The sequence below is a fragment of the Cryptomeria japonica genome, chromosome 7, assembly GCF_030272615.1.
Source record: "Cryptomeria japonica chromosome 7, Sugi_1.0, whole genome shotgun sequence".
Classification (NCBI taxonomy): Eukaryota; Viridiplantae; Streptophyta; class Pinopsida; order Cupressales; family Cupressaceae; genus Cryptomeria; species Cryptomeria japonica.
The window spans coordinates 541562828-541584778 of record NC_081411.1 but is presented as its reverse complement, the minus strand read 5'-3'; positions in this window follow the sequence as shown (position 1 = coordinate 541584778).

The window sequence follows — 21951 nt, the reverse complement described above, 5'->3', positions numbered from 1 at the left end:
TTAAATTAATAAAAGAAAGGTTAATTAATCAAATATTAAATTTAATTAATAGTTGAATAGAAGAAATGAGACATTAATTAAATCTTCATTTAATTAATGGTTGGATAAATGATTATTAAACAAATAAAATTCATTTAATTAAGTGGATAGAAATAGGTGTCTACATTTTGCCCCTCTTTGAAGTGACGTGTGACCACATGTTGATTCAAAGAAAAATCACTTGATATATTGCTTAAATTTTTTATTTTGATGTCATTGCCAAATTTTTTGATATGGTGCCCCAAATATTGATTTTTAGATGTCAATATTGATATGATGTTGATATGATAATTATACTCCCTCGGGAGATGAATTGAGAAAAAAATGATGATCAAGTCGATTGTGTTGAAATTTATTTTGATTTTTTAGATTTTATTTTATTTTATTTTTAAATTAAATTTTTTTTTTTCAATTTTGGATCCCAATAAAAAAATTGTTTGATTAGTGAAAATGTGGTGTGAGCAGAGCACACAGATTCCCCACATGTCCATCTAGGCAACACACCCTGCTTACATCAGCATTGGCTATATAAGCCCCTAGGGCTTTCTTTCCAGCTCATTTGTGCACTTGGAATTTGGAGATTGGAGCCTTGGACAAGAGAAGAAGGAGCAAAATGGTGCCACCTCATCACCACCACCGATTTGAATGAGTTCATCGATTTGAGAGGCCAACAACATATGGATCTTCAGTAAGTTGGATTTCAAACCTCTTTTTGTGATTTTTATGCATTTGAGATAGATTTTTCAAGTTTTTGGTATGTTTTTCCGCACTTTTGATGCCCTAGTTTTTTAAATTTTCTTTTAGCGTATAGGGATTTTTTTGAAGCGCATACAAAAATTATTGTAGTGCATATTATTTGTTTACTAACACATTTGATTGATATATTAGTGCATATGAATATTTTTGTAGTGCATAGGATTAATGTTGTAGCGCATATGAATACTGTTGCAATGCATATGATTTAGCACATACAAAAATTGTTATAGCGCATACAAAAAATTGTTGTAGTGCATATGACCCAGTGTTGATTTTTTTATATTTTGTGCATTATTTCAAGTTGGCAAATTTGATAGTGAGAATATAGATGATGTTTGATACCTAGCTCGATGATTTTTTTGTCATGATTTCATCTGATTTTTTGATGATGTTGAATTTTGATATTGATAGGACTTGGTTTTGTGTCAACTTGTGTTTGGACAGATAGAGTTTTGATATTGATAGCGTGACTTGCGTCACTGATAGGAGAGGTTTGCTTGATAGTGTATGATCGACACTCCAAGTGCTTGATAGGTTCAATGACTAGGTCATTGATAGGATAGGTTGAGATGAACATTCCCATGTTGATAAGAGTTTAAGATCAAAACTCTAGAATGATAGTGTGACTTTCGTCACTGATGTGGGTTATATTGATTTTGATTCGGGACAACTTGATTTTGATATGGAATAATTTGATTTTGATATGGGATAACTTGATTGTGATAGGGTGACTTCATCACTAATATGGGATAACTGATTTGATAGGGTTATTTTGTCACTGATATGGGATAAATGATTCGATAGGGTGACTTTGTCACTGATAGGGATAACTCATTTGATAGGAATAATTTGATTTTGATAAGATAGGCTAAGATGAACCTACTTGGATTGATAAGAATTTATGATCAAAATCCCTTGATTGATAGTGTGACTATCATCACTAATAGGTGCTCAATGAGATTGATTAAAATCTCACATTAAGTGAAATAGAAACTTGTTTGATTGGATCATGATATTTGATGCACTTGATAGATAGAAGTAATATGGTGTTGATTTTTTGATGTAGGCTTCATGTTGTGTGTCGATGTCTTGGGAGAGACACTTGAAGAATTTTTCTATGTGGGGAGCTCTTACTGATGGTGATAGAGCTATGATTACTGCATGTGGTTTATCATACATCCTGTTCATGTCTTCCTACAAGAAGAACAGAACCCTATTGATTGTGTTAGCTAAGAGATAGCATAGAGAGAATAACACCTTTCACTTACCGATTGGATAGATTACAGTTACACCAGAGGATATGTATAGGATTTTGTGGATCTTGATTATTAGAGAGTTGGTGTAGTATGATATGGAGGAAAAAGGTTGTAGCACAAAATTATGAGAGGTGTCCACTGACCTGCACCTCAGTGGATATTTAGTTGCATGGAAGGACATGGTGGATCAGTATGCCCCACTTCCTTCAGTGCTAGCAAGCTCTATTGGTGGCTTCCCTTGTCCGAACAGGAGGTCACATGGATTCTCACTAGGATGGGGTCAGATACTATGACAAATGGTGAGGCAGAGGACTCGATATTCATGGGGGGTCTATGTTTTGGCCCACCTATACCATAAGTTTCCCTAGGTAGTATATGATGAGGAATCAATTTTAGCAACCGAAGTCACACTTTTGTAGATCTAGGCCTAGGAGCACATAGTAGTGACTCATCCAGTGGTAGAGAGGTCACGACCAACTTAGCTACCATATTTATTCATGTATCGACATGTATCTTCCTAGCCTATGCTTGGGAAGTTGGAGTATTGGAGACAGGTCCTGGATGATATGGATTCAATGATATGGAGACCCTATATAGATTGTGAGGCTTGGGAAAAGGATGCTATAGAGATTCCCATTTTATTTCAAAGTGGTTACTTGATAGGGTGGATCCCCTATGTTGTAGGGAGATTTATTTTGACTCATGTGTACCAGTAGTTTGGTTGTACCCAGGGGATGCCTCAGGGTCTAGGCATATATGATCGAGTGCACAAGGAGAGGATAGATTAGGGTCCAACCTTGGATTTTGATACAACATGAGTAGATTTTGATTCACTTCCATGAGTATGGTGGGAGATGCGCTTAGGGTTGGTGGATTTAGGGATGACTGCATAGTATGCTTAGTATTTTGTGAAGAATCCATTCTCGCAATTGATAGGGCCAGGGGAGCTAGTACCACCCTTAGAGGAGGTAGATGATGATGATGATGAGGGAGGGCCAGGAGGATGGGGGCTGATAGGCAAGGTCTGGGGAGAGCCAGGATTGCAGTCAAGATTAGGGGTTAGATTGGATGAGATAGAGATGGTGGTGGCGATGATAGAGGTGATGTAGGTTGAGGACACAAAGTGATGGGGAGAGGGGAAGGTTGGAGACCATATTTAGACTAAGGAGGTCCATTGCAAGTAGAAGATGAGGAGGAGAAGGGGTCATTAGAGGGGACAAAATTGAAGAAGCTAAGAGAGAAGGTGATTGGTGGGATGGGTGGATTTGAGGAGGAGGAGGAGGATCTACAACCACTGGTTAGGTGAAGGAGGACAAACATGCCACCAGCCTCAGTCTTAGTTTAGGTCAGTTCAACATAGGTGCAAGTAGCTCAAGATCCATAGTCATCTCAAAGGGTAGCGATACAGATTATAGTTCCTTCCCACCAATAGTAGGCATAGATAACTACCTTGCATTCCATGGTGTAGGGTTTACAAGGACAGTTGGTACAAGCTCAGGCACAAACTTCCCAGCTATAGGGATAGGCCGCTCATCTAACACCCTAGAGTGATGCAGAGAGAGAGCGATGGGGTCACATAGAGAAGCTCATGTAGATGATCCAATAGACTAACACACATGGCCTTAATTGAGATGACATCAAGGATCTTATGAACGAGTCTGAGAGGGCAAAGCACTACAAGAGCTTGTACCATCAAGTTGTGCCGCCGAAGCGACAAGCACCATCATTTGTACCAAGCTCGTAGCATGGGGGGTCTCAAAGATAGGAGGACAGTCAAGGGGTTATAGGACCTAAGAGAGATATTGGTGGTGATGATATAGGTGTAGGTCCTACAAGAGAAGGTGGTTCAGGTGCCAAGCCAATAGAGCCAGGTGGCAGCCACTCCTAGATTGCCCCTTTATGATTATATTTTTAATCACTTGATTATATGATGTACATACTAATATTCTTTTGAGCATTTTGATATGATGATATGTACACACTGATGTATTTTTGATAGTGGTGATTTAGATCTCCTTATGATGTACTTTTTATTGTTGATATGATATCTAGGGACTTTGGACAATTATTCTTTCTTTTGATTCATTCTGACATGTACCAGTGATTTTCCTTTGGATCGACATGGGTCACACATGCATGATGATATGATGCTAGATATGCGTATACATGCTATGGACGAATTTACTTTGATGATCATGATATTTTTGTTATGATATAGATGATATTTATGTGATGTGTGTGATGATGTGATCTATATGTTTTGAAGGTGATATTTGCCTATGTGATGATTTTCTTGATATGCATATGTGTACAAATGATGATCATGATGGATGGATTCTATATATTTTTAAGGTGATGTATGCCTATCTAATAATTTTGATTATATGATTATGTATGCAAATGATGATTTATGCAATGCATATGGATATGTGCTATGATGTGGATATGTGATAAATGAATGTTCTATTATGCTTATGTGATGCAATGCATGCTTATATGCAATGCACATGTGATGTTGATATAAAAATGTCCCTAACATGGTCCTTAATATTTTTGATGATGATAAGATATGATAAATACTTGGATATGCATCTACATGAGACTACTGCATAATGTGAATGATAGGAAATGAATGGATCCATGATATGCAATTAAATACAATGTTAAATGATATGATAATGAGCTAAATGATAGTAAATACAACTATATGCACATTGAAAATATATGATAATGATATGAACTGAACAATGATGTGCAACTAAATCATACTAAAATGATCAATTAAATGATGGCAAATGACATGAAGGATATTAAGACCAAATGATAATGCACCTAAATGAACTTTTAAATGATATGAATGATAATGCAACTAATGTAAAGTTAAAATAGTATGAAAAGGATAATGAAACTAAATGAAAATGCAACTAAATGCACTTAAATGATATGAAAAAGAAACTAAATGCACTTAAATGATATGAAAATTCAATTAAATGCACTTAAATGATATGAAAATGCACCCTCTGAGATAGTCATGCTTTTGATCAAAGTTGTAGTGCTTCCTTTTTATCATAATTGAGCCTTTAAAATGTTGAAAGTTGATACAAGCTTCATGATATAATTGAACCATGATGACTTGAGTATAACATACATGAATTCTGATATTCCAAGATGACACAAGCATCGAGGTATGATTGATCCAAGATGACTTGAGTGTTGCTTGCATAAAATAGATGAGAGTTAACCTTTTGTCCTATGTAAATAAAAAATGTGCTCAGTGATATGTTTCCTAATCATGTTGTAAGAAAAATTTGCATAGTAATAAGGCTTTACTCACAAACAACAGATAAAGGAAATATCACACTCCTTCCTTGCTTCTCTAGTCTTGAGATATCCTTGAGTTTCTTAGGAGATATGATCACAAAAATTAAAAAACTACCAAGATAGACATGCATTATCCTATGTAGTTATCAGATAAAACATCTTGCAAATGTATCTTTGTTTTTGTTGCAGAAATCAATTTGTGCATCCAATTTTTGTTTGATGTTTACCCTTGATAGACATGATCTGCATTTGCATTTAGTAGCTTACATTTGTGTGTTTGATAATCTATTTTTGTAGCTTAAAAGGTGAGTTGCTTTTAGAGAAGTCAGGATTTTCCCCTAACTATGTACACTTCTTTCGATATGGATATATACACTACTCACCAAGCCATGCTGAGATATGATGTGGATAATTGTTTGGACCAAGGACAGTGACTACACTAAGTGTGTCCAATATTGTGTTGTGTTAAAAATATTTTGCGAAGGCTATTGGTTTAGCTCAGATGGATGCCAAAGATATGATATATGCACCCATATATGGAAGAGCCGATCTATCACAAATAGCGCCTATTGCCAGGTTTTCACTACTTATAATTGCACTATTTTATTTTTACGATTTTTTTAATTTTTTTAATTTTTTCCTTATCCATGCATTGGACAACTTAGGTGTAGAACTTCTTGAGATGGATGTTGTTGGTAGGTTCATCTATAATGTCCCCTTCTGATGTAGATAGTCAATATGCCCCCAATCCATAAGCTGATATGATAACAAAAGGACCTCAATCAAAAGTCCTCCAACAAAGGTTCATCTAGCATGTCCCCTTCTGGAATAAGGTAGATGATCAAGTCCTCAATCAAAAGTCCAACTCCTCAAGATCCGATGAGCCAATGCCATAAAATCTAGAATGAAATGTTTAAAATGCAAAACAAAAAGGAAATATTTTTGGTTGATGCAATATTGCCAAGAACCGCAGATGCACCTACATCAAACATCCAGGGTTGTTGAAAAGTGAGTCTCTCACTTTGTTGGGGTCAAAGGAAAACCAAATAAATCTACCTGTACCTGAGAAATCCAAGATGAATCTTAAACTGGTTTGTCCTTCCACTTTACTAGATACTCCTTATACTAACTACTCTGGGTACTATGCCCAATCCTACTATCCAAAATATCTTCAATATGATTTGGTTCCTTCTGGGGCAACTGTTTCTCCAAGTCTTCAATACTGTTCTCACTAATTTCTATTTCATGATACTAATGTAGATCTACAATGCTAAATATAGGTGAAATACTCAAGACTATCTGGTAACCCCACTTCATATGCATTTCTGAAACTGAACTTTCTCAAAATATTGCAAGGTCCAAACTTCCTCATCTGCAACTTGTTATAAGTTCCAATCGGGAATATTTCTTTTCTCAGATACACCATCACTTCATTACCAATTTCAAATTCCTTATGTCTCCTCTTCTCATCTTCTTTCTCCTTATACTTGTTGTTCATGTCCTCCAAATGATGCTTAACTTGAATATGTAAGTCCTTTATGTGATCTGCAAATTCTTCAGCTTCTGAACTTCTTAGATCTTCATTGTTGATATCTCTTAATTTTGATATACGTCTAGGGTGTTCTCTGGTAACAATCTCAAAAGGTAGCCTTCCGGTACTCCTATTTACTAAATAATTGTAGGCAAACTTTGCTTGTGCAAGAATCAAATACCAACTTCAGGTTTGTCTCCAACTAAGCATCTTAACAAATTTCCCAAGCTCCAGTTAAGTACTTTTGTCTTTCCATCAGTCTGTGTGTGAAAAGTAGAATTGAAATTCAAATCTATCTTCATCTTCTTCCAAAGTGTTCTCCAAAAATAACCAACAAACTTAGTATCTCTATCTGAAACCATGCTCTTAGGTAATCCAAGCAATATCACAACTTCCTTGAAAAATAGGTCAGCTATATGCACTACATCTGATGTCTTCTTACAAGGTATGAAATGAACCATCTTCAAGAATCTATCTGCTGCCACAAATATAGAATCATTCCCTCTCTGTGTCTTAGGCAATCCAAGTATGAAATCCATGCTTATATCTTCCCAAGGTCTCTTTGGTATTGTCAAAGGTTTATACAATCCCACATTTTGACTACTACCCTTTGCAACTTGACAAACTCTACAACTTTGCACATATTTCTTAACATCCTTATGAATTTGGGGCCAAAACTACTGATCACTCACCAATTCTACTATTTTGTCAATACCAAAATATCTAGCTAATCCTCCACTATGTTTCTCCTTTATCATATTATCCCTCATATAAGTCTAAGGTATGCACAAATTAACTTCTTTGAATAACATCCCATCCTGAATGAAGTAATCCAACCACTTGCTTCTATCTACCATAACTGGTTCTGTACATGCTCTCCAAGGTTTTGCAAAATATAGGTCATTATCATACAAGGTCTTCAACTCCTCAAATCCTAATACTGTCACTCTCATCTCTGTCTGTAAATTCCTTCTTCTACTCAATGCATCAACAACTTTGTTAGATTTCCCACTTCTATGCTTTAACACAAAGGTGCAACTTCACAAAAATTCTACCCATCTCATATGTCTCTAATTCAACTTAGTCTGACTGTTCAAATACTGCAAAGCTTGAAGATCTGTGTACAACACAAACTCTTTAGGCAACAAGTAATGTCTCCACTTCTTCAAGGCTTGAACTATGGCATAAAATTCTTGATCATACACTAAATATCTCCTCTGGGCATCATTCAATTTATCACTAAAAAAAGCTACTGCTCTCCCTTCCTAAATCAATACGGCTCCAATTGCAGTTGCACTTGCATCACAATCCACTTGAAATACTTTGTTGAAACATAGTAAAGCTAACATAGGCTTCTTAGTCACTTTCTACTTCAGCAGTTCCAAACTTTCATTTTCTCTAGTGGTCCACTTGAACTCCTTCCTATCTCCCCTCATTGTCTCAATCATAGGGTTACAAACTAAACTAAAATTTCTGATAAACTTATGATAGAAACTAGTCAATCCATGAAATGATCTTACCTCTCTAATGCTTTTTAGTGTAGGCCATTCAACAATTTCTTTTACTTTCTCAGGGTCCATCTTCAAACCATCTTTAGATATCATAAATCCCAAATAGAGTAACTCTTCCTTCATGAAAGTACACTTCTTAAGATTTATCAGCAACTTTTCTTCTCTCAACCTCTACAAAACTTGTCTTAAATGCAACAAATGCTCCTCTTTTGACTTACTAAAAAATCAGAATGTCATCCAAATATACAATAAAAAACTTACCCAATAATTTCTTTAATACCTCATTCATCAACCTCATGAAAGTACTCGATGTATTATTCAATCCAAAAGGCATCACCAGCCATTCATACAGTCCTTCATTTGTCTTGAATATTGTCTTCTGCTCATCTCCTTCTCTGATCTTGATATGATTATATCCACTCTTCAAGTCTATCTTTGTGAAGTATTTGGCTTCACTCAAACAATCCATTATGTCATCCATCCTAGGCAAAGGAAACTGATATTTCACTATGATCTTATTTATTGCTCTGGAATCGATACACATCCTCCATTCTCCATTCTTCTTAGGTGTTAATACTACACAAGGATTCAGACTTTCTCTAATCAAACATTTCTTCAAAAATACCTATACTTGTCGATTCAAATATTCATTCTCTTTCGATGTCATCTCATGTGCAACTTTGTTAGGCAAACTAGCTTCAGTAATCAGGTCCATGCAATGACTGATACTTCTCACAGGTGGTAATCCATCAGGCACATTATCTGATATGATGTCTTCATACTCTGTCAGCAACTCTTTTATCTCTTCTGGTTGATCTTCTTCATGCTCTAGATTCTCAGTCTTCTTAGAAATTAAGGCAAAACACACATTCTCATGTCTCATCCCATCTAGGAATTTTCTTTGTTCCACCAAATAGATTCTAGCATTCATAAAGAATTCACTCTTTAAAGGATCCTCCAAGGGCAACAGGGTTTTCTTCATCCCATTGCCCACAATAATGTATGTATTCTTTCTCCCATCATGTATTGCCTATCTATCAAACTGCCAAGGTCTACCCCAAAAAAGGTCACAAATATACATAGGCATATTATCACACAAGACTTCATCATGATAATTCTGAATTTTCAATTTCACCAGACATTTCTCACTTCTAACAACTGATGATCATCCTGAATCCATGCTATCTGATAAGACTTAGGGTGTTTCAATCTTTCTAAATTCAACTTATTAACCATCTCTTATGAAACAAGATTATCTGAACTACCACTACCAATAATAACTTTACAACACTTATCGGATACCTTACATCTGGTCTTGAACTAATTTTTCCTCTGAAAGGGCTCTTCATCTCCTTTGGTATGACACAAATCTCTCCTCATCATCAACAGTTCTCCATCTTCCGGTTTATTAGTTGATCTAGTGGGGCTTTCTTCCACCATTTTTGTTCTCCCAGTGTTCTCTATCTTCTTACACTCAAAAGGACGATGGCCTTATCCTCCACATTTATAGAAAGTTCCTCTAGACACTCTTTTGTCTTCTATCATCTTTTCCAAAATTCTCATTCCAGTAGCCATCTGGTTCTCTCCTCTGGTATAAATTTCTATCATCCTTCCATTATAAATTACCTTCTTTGCTCACTTCCTTGTCCTTGTTCTGATCTATACAGGTTCCTCTACCTTTGGTATATCCTCTTCTTCCTTGAAATCTTCCTCCAAAAAACCTTCCACCTCTACCTCTCTACTTCTACTCATGTCTTTTGTCTAGCTTCTCTTCTACTTTTAGGGCACACTAGTAAGCTTCTTCAACACTCTGCAATTTGATCAAAATGAGTTCATCTTGTATAGACATCCGCAATCCATTCAAATATCTTGCAACTTGTTAAACTTCATCACCAACATGTGTGGATCTGATATTCAACTTGGGAAATGCTTCGGTGTACTCCTTCACACTGGATTCCTTCTACCTCAGATTCTATAACTTCTAGAACAAATTCACTTGATAATCAACTAACATAGATTTTGATTTCAACTTAGCAACCATCTAATCCCATGTCTTGATCTTCTCTTTACCTCTTCTCTATCTATCAACCTACAAATACTTCCACCAAAGAGATGCATGAACTTTCAACCGGGTACAGGCATATTTCACCTTCCTTTCCTCTACAGTATTAAAAAAATTAGAATATTTCTCCATCTCCGAGATCCAATACATCAATTCATCTGAATCCAACTTTCCATCATATTCTAGTGGGGTAAAATGTGGTTTAGTATTCACCCTACTCAAAACCCTCAAAAACCTTTCATCATCTAGATCAATCACCCATGGGTTTACTTGTTCTGCCAGGGCTTCTTCTCATTTATCTTCACTCACATCTTCATTTTGACTACGCTAAGTGTGTCCAATATTGTGTTGTGTTAAAAATATTTTGTAGTGGCCATTGGTTTATCTCAGATGGATTCTAAAGATATGATATATGCACCCATAAATGGAAGAGGCAATCTATCACAAATAGTGCCAATTGCCAGGGTTTCACTACTTGTTATTATTGTACTTTTTGATTTTTACAAATTTTTTTATTTTTTTGTATTTTTTCCTTATCTGTGCATTTGATGACTCAGGTGTAGAACTTCTTGAGATGGATGTTGTTGGTTGATTATCTAGCATGTCCCCTTCTGATGTAGATAGTTGATATGATAACAAAAGGACCTATCCAATTTGGTTCAAACGTGCCCTTCTTTTCCCAATCCTGTTGATTGTGGGGATTATCATTTAGTACCAAGTCACTGATTTGAAATACCCTTGGCTTTACTTTGTGGTTGTAGATTCTGCACATGCATTGCTGATATTCTTTGAGGTGATCAAAAGAACTTTTTTGGCGTTCATCTGGTAACTCTAACTCTTCTAATCTATTTACCCAATATTCATCATCCAGAATGAGTCCCTTAAGTGATACTCTAAGTGATGAAATCTTGACCTCAATAGGTAGAATAGCCTTTGATCTATACACTAGTGAGTATGGTGTAGCTCATGTAGGTGTGCAGATGCTAGTTCTATAGGCCCATAATGCTAGGTTGAGTTGGACATGCCAATCATGACCTGGTGGAGTCATTGGTTAGGAGGGACCTCAAAGAGATCAATCCAAACTAGTCAGCAAGAGTAAACACAATGAAAACACAAGGATATGATGGAGGCAATGCATAACTAAATGAATTATATCATGAAAACTATTTACAATCAACCAGTAACAACTGGGTTATAAAAACCGGCTCACTGGCCTGCTAAACCATGCTTAATTACAGAACTGGTCACAACCGGGACCTCAAATCTTAAGATCTATCTTATATGTTCTATATCTTAACTTATCTGCATTCTAATGCTCAATTACAATGATTTATACGATCCAAGGGGATTGGGTTGGCCCAAAAAGGGATCAAATGCCAAAGAAAAAGACCTAATGTGTAAAAACAACAAGGTCGACCTCCACTAAAGAAATTCCTTCATAAAATCCAAAGGATGAAGTGTAGATCAAAGGGAACATTTTCCACATGCCAAGGAACATCAGAATCAATGCTCAGGGCTCTACAAGCTATGAAAGGGATTCGGTAGATCCTAGTATATTACAAATGCAAATAGGTCCAGGCAATCAGTACCAGAAAACTATCTCAGAAACTAGTAGCGATATCTTGTCAGAAAATGATCCAAATGCTCCACAGTTTGGGAATAAGGTAGATGATCAAGTCCTCAAGAAAAAATCCAACTCCTCAAGATTTAGTGAGCCAATGCTAGAAAATGTAGAATGAAATGCTGAAACTACAAAACATAAAGAAAAATAGAAAGGAAATATTGTTGGTTGATGCAAGATTGCCGAGAATTGGGGATGCTCCTGCATCATGACCAACATCATTCACTATTTTCTTGAGGATTTTTAGGATGTTTTTGTTTGAGGCCTCTGCTTGGCCATTCCCTTGTGGATAATAAGGTGTGGAGAAATGATGCTTGATATGGAATCATTCACACAGTTATCTCACATCTTGATTCTTGAATGGTCTTCGGTTGTCAGTGATAATGGAATTAGGAATGCCATACCGACAAATAAGATAATTCACCATTAAAGAGGGTAATTGTTTAGCAGTAACCATAGTCAATGGGATGACCTCTATCCAATTTGTAAAATACTTAGTGGTCATGATGATAAACTTATGTCCATTTGATGAGGAAGGATGAATCTTTTCCACTCAGTTCAGTCCTCATTGACATAATGGTCATGATGTAGTGAATGGTTGCAGCTCCTATGTGGGTGCATGTATAAGATTGCCATGAATTTGGCATTTTGGACATTTTTTGGAAAATTGGTATTATTCCTTTTCCATGGTCGGCCAATAATATCCCCTCCTTAGAAGTACCATCAAGACACCAAATACGAGTACCATCAAGTCCTCATTGATAAAGGGTGTTAGTGCTTAGGGTGTAATGGGAAGCTTGACAAATAAAGCTGCATTTTTTGTTTTGGGATAGGTCTGGTGGAAGGATTATATCTTTAAGGTATGCATAGATTTTTCCATAGATGAGTGATTCGAATCCAATTATGTGGAATATGACATGGGATTCAGAATTGTCATAGACAGGGGAAAACAATTGCTCCATTAGGAATTCATAATGATTCTATTTCTCTCGTATTTGCAGGAGTGAGGTGATGGTTTCCATTGCATCGATAGCTTTGTCATCCAACCTTGGAATTTTCTCAGATTTGATGTTCACAAAGTACTTCTTGAAGTCGTCCACCATTCTCTTGTAGGAAATCAACTTGTTGTCCTTTGTTTGATAATCATCATTAACCTGATTAATGACCAATTGGGAGTCTCCATATACTTTCAACTTTGTGATCTTCCACTCTATGACCACTTTGATGCCTGTCACTAGAGCTTCATACTCAGCTATGTTATTTGTGCAAGGAAAAATCAATCTATAAGATTTTGGAATAGTGTGTCCTTCAGGAAAGAAAAATAAAATACCCACCTTGATCCATGTTGTGTATATGATCCATCAAAGTACAAGACCCATGGTTATGTTGTGAGTATCAAGACATCCGTGTCTGGAAATTCAACATGCATTGGATGATTGTCTTATAATGGTGCTTCTACCAGCTGATCTATGATAGCTTGACCTTTGATAGCCTTTCTATCTATGTACTGGATGTCAAACTCACTTATAATCATCGCCCATTTAGCTAGCCTTCCTGTGAGAGTGGCTTTGCTAAGAAGATATTTTAGTGGGTCAATTTTTGCTACTAGCTTGATTGTGTTAGCTAGCATATAGTGTCAAAACTTTTGAGAAATGAACACCACAACTAAATAAGATTTTTCAATGAATGTGTAGTTGAGCTCATATCCATTCAATGTCTTGTTAATGTAGTATATTTCCCTTTCCTTGCCCATGATGGGCGCTAGAAATGTATACCTTAAATGAGGGTTAGCCAATAAGAAGAATAGACAAGAAAGTATACCAATGAAACATAACAAAATAAACATTTACATGACAAAACAAACTAAATCATCCATCTCTTAAGATTCTTCCAATTTTCTCTATCTCCAAGGATCCTTCAAATCAAGGTGGCTCTCAGCTTGGACGGGCACTTGATCTCTAGGATGACTACCTAAAGAATGAGAGATATGTGATCAAAGATCTAAATGCAAAGAAAATAAGATCTTAGCATGATATTGATATGAAATTATCTATGATATGGTGCAAGATGATGAGATTAGTATGATATTTAAGCTAGCATGAAGATGATATTAAGATGATATACTAGTAGCATGATATGATATGATATGATATGCTAAACATGAATTATTCTAAGATTATAATGCTACTAAATGATCTAATTGCTATTATCAAAGAGAGGCTAAAATACTTGATGAAATGAGACTATAACTTAGATGCATGAATACTTGGATTTTTATTTTTTTTGATAATGAAGCCTATTTATAGAAGAAATGGGTAATTGGAGAGTTAAGATTGAGTAATCTTAACAAGGGTTAGGATTTAATGATCTTCAATCCTTGTGAGATTTTAAAACCAATAATAGGTTGACAAGTGTCACCATTAGGAGGCTTGAGAGGAGATTTAAGATGCATTAAATGCCTGAGAAGACATGGTGCTTACCTTAGGAGGTAAGGATAGGGTTGAGTTATTGGATAATCCTTTTGTCCAAATGATAAACTCTTGTGTAAGAGTTAATGGATAAATACGGTCAAAGAAATGAATGCTTGAAGATAACCATGGGCTAGATAAGAGTTAAGTTAGAGAGAAAGTCTCTAACCAAGGGTTGAGGTTGAGTTAACCATTAATGGTTATTGAGGACTTTGGAGGTTAACTTGTTGGAGAAACACAACCTTTAATGGTTTATGAAAACTTTGAGGGTTTGAGAAGTGACTTGATTTTTCTTAGGAATGTGACAATGTTTAGGATAGGATTAGATTTAATCAAGTTGGATTTAGGAGGCTCTAGAAGAATGATTAGGATTCAAGTGGATTTGTAGGAGAATGCAAGTTGGAGAAATTAGGATTTTTAATTAAAATAAAATGATTTATTTCAATTAATGGGTGCAACTTGCATTTGTAGGGAAACATAAATGGGGGGGGGGGGGGGAATTTATAAATAAATATTGATTCATTTATATCAGAAGATGAATTTAATTAAATGTGTAAAAGGGATTTATTCAATTAATAGAAGAGAGGTTAATTAATCAAATTATAAATTTGATTAATAGCTAAATAGAAGAAAGGAGACATTAATTAAATGTTAATTTAATTAATGGTTATATAAATGATAATTAAACAAATAAATTCATCTAATTAAGTGGACATAAATAGGTGTCTACACCAGGCTCTAGGGGCTTGTTTAAGTCCATACAATGCTTTCTTCAATCTACATACCATGTCTTCTTCATCTATAAATGAAAATACATCTAGTTTCTCAATATAGAATTCTTATTCTAATTCACATTTCAAAAAGGCCTACTTCACATCCATATGATATATGTTGAATTTTGTATGAGAAGCATATGTGTGAAATAGTCTAACTGCTTCAATTCTAGCTACCAAAGAAAAAGTCTCCTCAAAATCAATGCCTTTTGTAGACACCTAAAAGTTGCACAATCAATTAAGTAAATTTAATTCATTTCTAATTCCTCCAATTAATTAAATTAAGGTTTAATTAATATCCCTATTCATCTAATTATCCAATTAATAAAATTAAACATTTGATTCAACCCTATTCTTCTAGCCTAGCCTATTAATTGAACTAAGGTTCAATTAAGTACCCTTAGCCATTTAATTGAATAAACTATATTTATTTAATTAAAATCCCTTTTCCACTTTACAAATAAATAAATCCATATTTATTTGTGAATAGTAACCCCACTTGCAAAATCCTACAAATGCAAGTTGTATCCCTTTTGGCTAAAATAAATCATTTTATTTACCAAAAATTCCTATTTTCCCTCACGCACTTGCAAAATCCTACATTTTCCATTATTCTTCTAGCTCCCCTTCTAGAAGTCTTATAATCACTTCCTAATCATGTTTATCCCTTAATCTTGTCACATCCCCAAATTTACGGAAGTCATTTCCCTAAAAATGGGGAAAGTCTTCTGTTATCACTATTGAAGAAATGGGCTTTCTCTTTCCCATAATTGGCTAAGTTTTTGAAATTTTGAGTCAGACACATTATCAACAGCTTCAATTCTATGTTAGGTCTTAAGGGTTTAGGGTTTTAATTTTAAATCATTCAATGTTTGATAAAAAACCCTTTGATTTCTATTCCTGCGTTACTTTATCCACTTAAGTAATGGGTCTTGGGGTCATATGAGGTGTTCCCCCATGTTATTCGCCTAGGCAGTTGTTGAATTAATCGTAAAAATTTATGCCTTATGTCTTTTCTTCCTAATATTGTTAGGCCCAGTAAGTTGTGCGCAACTCTTAGGTGGATCTATGGTTTTTGCTATTTCGTTAGGCGAAGTTGCGCGTGGTTTAAGACTTGTGAAATGGCAAAAGGGAGAAGTGTTCTAAATGGTGCGCATTTGGTCCGGTTTAAAAGGCCTCCATCTTGTTCAAGATCCAACGGCTAGCGTTATTTTGCAGCCAAAACTTGCAAGTGAAATATCTTTCACGAAATGGCGAAAAGGTTTGGTGGGACCCTGCAGCGAAGACCTTTCAAATGGCTAAAAGGTGATTAGGTTTAAGAAAGATCGACGATTCGCGCTGTTTCATGGCTGATAGATGCTCGAAGGTTATGCCCTGTGAAATAGCGAAAAGGTTTTTGGTCTGCAAAAAGGGAGTTTTTATAAGAGCATAACAGATGTGCAAGTCTCGTTTCATATGACGGTTAGCACAGCTTCGCAGGAGAAAGATGCTCGACAATTAGCTTTCACGAAATAGCGAAATGATGTGGTGCTCCAAGCAGGCAGTCCAGTCGATCGAGATGGCGAGTAAGATGATGGCACGTGGTAGAAGGTCAAAATAGTCAGCAAGTCGGATCTAAGGATTAAAAGGTGGGTCCCAAAGGTGAGTCATGTCATGGGATAAGGAGTGACCTAGCAGATACAGGTGTCAAGGGTGAGGTGGAATCTGATGTTTTCTCTCAGCAAATGAAAGGTTGACATGTCAGTTCGGAAGTGACTAGATGTCAGGTGGATGGAGTTGAGCCAAAGGGCCCACGTCTGCCAGATTCAGTAAGTTGTTAAGCATCGAGCAGGTCAAATATGATCTAACAGCCCACGTGAGTTCGCAATGGTAAAGTGCTCATGTTTTAAATCCAGCGAAACAATGAAAAGGTTTCTGGGCCCCGAAGATAAATAAAGTATGAGGTTAAAAGAGGATCAACTCTATTTTGATCCAAGGGTTTGCATTATTTCGTGGTTGCAAACAAACCAAAGGATATGCTTGGTGAAATAGCGAAAGGAAAAGAAGGTATCCAAGTGTAATGCTAGATGGTGACGTGTTGATTGACACATGGTTTCAGAAGAAGTTGAGGGCCTGCCAAGGTGTAACTGGCACTTATAAGGGAAAGACATGTGGCTGACGTTAAACTAAACTTGAAGAGTTTTCCAAGGCTAATGGTCGAGTGCCATGTGGTATTCGGTAACCAATGAAAGAGTTGCATAAGTAAAGCAAGCATAAAGGTCTCCCTTAAAGGATGGTCATCTCTGATCTGATCCAAAACTTCACGTTGTTTCGCGGCCCTAAGTTGAAAGCAGTTTAAGCTATACGAAATAGTGAAAGATCATTAGCCATCAAGATAAGGGCGCGGTTAGTGAAGAAGCTGATGGTCCCAGTAAGGGTTAAACGCCAAGTAGTTAAGGTTCCATCTAATGCATGGTGCAGCTTCGTGAAGGAAAGGTGCTCAGAGGATAAACCCCACGAAATGGCAAAAAGGAGGTAGGGACTAGTGCAAAGGCAAAGTTGTTAAGTCAGTGTAAAGGCTGATCAAGTTTCATTTGATCAGATGGTTGGTGTGATTTTGTTTAACGAAATTGCTGGAAGGTTATGCTCTACGAAATAGCAAAAGAGCGAAAGGGAAAAATGTGCAGGCATGTTGTGACCCAATGGAGCGAAAAATTTGAATTCTCTCACGAATTCAATTCTGAAGGGATGACCAAAGCATGTGGTATCAATCTTGCAGTTAAGAGCCTGAGTACCATATATGATCTCATATCAACTGGATGAAGGTATCATTCTAAAGAATTGTTGCAGAGGAGCAGTTGCAGAGCTATTTTCTTCAAATACAGAGCAAATTCATTCAGTTGTAGAGCGGATTCCTTAAAGATAAAAATAGGTTTTCTTGTACTTTTGTGTGTTAATTCCTTTGCAGTGTGTTTTAATTGAGCTCTTGATTTGTCACAAAACTAGTTGGGGATAATAGTTTAATTGCTTGCATATCTTAAAATGGCACCTAAAAGAGAATTTTCCAAGAAAGTTAATTACCAAGAAAGGGCCATTCGTGATGATTTTCTTGAACAGTTGACATTGTCAACTAATCAGGCATCGAAAGTGAAAGAATTAGTGCCAAGAGCTCTTCGTTTGAAGATAGGAGAAGGGTTATATGACAAGGGTAACTGGTTGAGAGACCCATAGGTTGGGTTGTCTGGGTTGGGGTTGTTCAAAGTTGGATTTGGCATGAGAAATTCCCCAGCCCTACAGAATAGCATCTGGAAGTTAGATGTGGGAAAATTGGTAGTTCTAGGAGTATTCATGGATATGGATCTCTTGACTCAGATTGCACATAATTATGATCCAGTCACAAGAAGCATTGGGGATATAAATGTGAAAGCCATCATTGAAATCAATAATGAGGAATTAAGAAGTGCTTTTGGGCTTAATGAGTTTACTAATTTTCTGGAACCCATTAATTTCAAATCATTAGCTCAGATATATAGTGCACAGAGGAACCACCTTAGAAATGGGCCTCTTAAAGAGTTCTTTGTGAAGATAGGTGGGTTGACAGTTGTAGGACACAACACTAAAGAGCCCTTCTCATTGAATCTATTCACCCTTAGGGCTAAGGGAGTGTATTGGTCACTTTGCCAGATTTTGGGAGAGGATGCTGAGCCAAATATGCCTAATCATTACATGCTAATGATTGCTCAGATTTTGAATCCTTCTCTTATAGTAACCTTTGATTATGCTTCTTTTATTACTGATGCTATCCATCAAGGGTTGATAGGAATAAATAATGGGAAGGTTGATAGGCCTTTTGGATGGTATTCCCTCCTCATGCATCTAATTTTATTCAAAGGTGGTGATTATTTTGCAAATGGGATGGATCTCATAAAAGAGAAAGATGGAGAAAAGATGCTAGTGCAATTATGGAGTGCAGTGCTATCATGGGACAGAGATGATGCTAGTTTCTTAAAATTTGATAAATGTTTTGCATCAAATATTAGGACTCTCCTCTGTTTAGAAAATTCAAGAATCCCCAAGGTTCTTTTGGAATTTATTAGACCAAAAGAATTTGCAAAAAGTATAAAAATTGTCCATAATTGGGGTGATATTTACTTATACCCTGTATCCACAAGATTCAGAGTATTTGGACTCAGAGGCACTCCATTTTTATTGCCCTATCAGGTACCTCTCAAAGTGGGAATTGCAAAAGTCCTCAGACAAATTGGTAGTGTACAAGAGGCAGAGCTGACAAGCAAGGGTAAAGGGACTATTTTCCCTACGGTCACTATAGTCCACCACTTTGTAATAACCAAGGGAGGTTGGAACCATTTTGAGGATTTTGTCAAACCTTATCATTTGTCATCTGCAATATCTAGGTGTGTCGATCCAGAAGATTTCTTCAATGGCATGTTTAGAAAGAGAGCAGTATGCAGAGGTAGACCCCATTAATTCCAGTTTCCTGAAGATCTCATTAGAAATGAGTTTGATATAGATGAGCAAGAGCTGAGAAAGGAAAAATGGGTGGCTTATAAAAATGCCTTAGATTTTGTACATCAGTTTGATACCAGCTATGATCCATTGTCTAGCTTTTTCCCTTTTGAGGAGAAAATAAAGTTCCTTATTCTTTGTATTGAGGATGTAATGCAGACTCTGAAAGAAAAGAGAGAGGTTGTGATTAAAAACAACCCTAAAAAGGCAGGAATGGTTCTAAGTAGGTCTGCATCCACTAGAGCAATCCCTCCTGGTGATTATACATTGCACAAGAAGTCTAATTATAATGTCCTGATGCCTACAACAGGGGAGCCCTCTACCTCCAAAGGAAAGAGGAAGATACAAGATGTTATTGACATCCAAGAGAGCCCAAAAAAGTAGAGAGTAGGAAAAGAAATACAATCTAATCCACCCTTGTACTCTCCATCTCAATCCCCTATTCACATAGGAGATGAACAGGCAACAGCTAAACAACTGATACAGTTAGGTAGTTTGGGAGAAATAGCCTACACATATGATGAAGTAGAAGAGGGAATGCCAGAAGAGCCCCTTGCTGCTGAGATGAACATCACTACCAATGAGTTTAAGGGCCAAGAGTGGGATCCTGAGATCAAATAGGCCAGTGATGACTTCTTGGCTGACAACAATTTTGTTACATCAGGAGCATTTATGCAATTTGTATGGAAGTAGAATATTGACAAATACAATGCAAGGTGTGAAAAGAGAAAAGGTGAGTAGCCTCATAAAGATCCTACTATGGTTGAGGAGGAAATAAAGCAAGAAATGATAGATGAGTTTAAGACCATCTCTCCTGAGCAAAGAAGAGATATGGTGGCACAAGCTAGAGTACTCATTCTCCCTGACTGGGACATAGCAGATACCTTGGTAATGGAGGCAGTGAGAGAAGAAACTAAACCCATGGAGGGAATCACTTTTATTAAAGATAATGCTACACTAGTCATGTGATCTCTTAAGAGAGATAAGAATAAGAGAAATAAGGACACCCCAGGGTCAAGTTACCTTGGTGGAATGATAGTGAAAAGAGTGCAGAACACAGGGGTGGTGGAAGCTACTAGCACTGTGTTAGAGACTGCAAAGTTTAGTGTTGCAGTAGCAGAAAGGGAGGCTAAAGAAAAGGCAGACCTCCAAGTTAAGCTAGAGACAATTTTCAAAGCCTATAATAGTGCTAAGGAAGAGGTAAGAGGTAAAGATAGCATCATTGCTAAGCTGCAAAGCCATTTGACAGGACAGTACAATCAAGGTGAGTCTTCAACACTGATGATCTCCTCTTCTCCTACAAGACCTCCACCTACTAGCCCCATTATTGAGTTCCCACCATCTCCAGCACCTTCTAGTTCTCAAATGGTTGAGATCATGCCCCAAGAATTGGAATATTTAAAACAGGCTCAGGACTTGTATGCAAAGAAGTATGAAGAAAGAGTAAGGGCTACCATCTCAAGTTTTGCAAATACCATGAGTGCCTCACTATTACATAACAACATAAGCAAGATTTTGGATATGTGGAATGAGCTTAATGGAGATAAGGCCATTTTGACACCTATTTTTGACAAGTGGAGGCCTAGAGAGCAGAATTTGGAGCTTATTTGTGTGTCTCATGATGAAGCAGGGGCTGATCCTATCATCAAATCCACTTGTGACACCACAAAGGATCTAATAAAATGAGCAGAAGGGATAGACAATGCTAATAGGAAGATCAACTTGTACAAAAAGGAGTACACTGATCAGGTTTTTGAATTGCTCCCAGGAGTTTTTGTCAGCCCAAATCAATTAAAGGACAAACAGGTGTGGCTTAAGGAGTTAGAGGCTAAATTATCAGGCAGAATAAAAGGGATTGTTGACTTAGATGATGCCTCCTTTTTTGTTGTAACAATTCTGGAGATAGAGAGAATCAAATCTCATTATGGTTTTCTCAATTTAGAGGTCAACAAGATGAGAAATTCCTGGAAGAGGTTAACCAAGGCTAAAGCAAAAGTGATTAATTTCACATGGCCAACTGATGATGTGTACAACGAGTGGACAAGAAAATATGCCATCCAGGATGTAGAGCAGTTAGAAGGCGCTCTTGCACAGTTAGAAGAGGTTG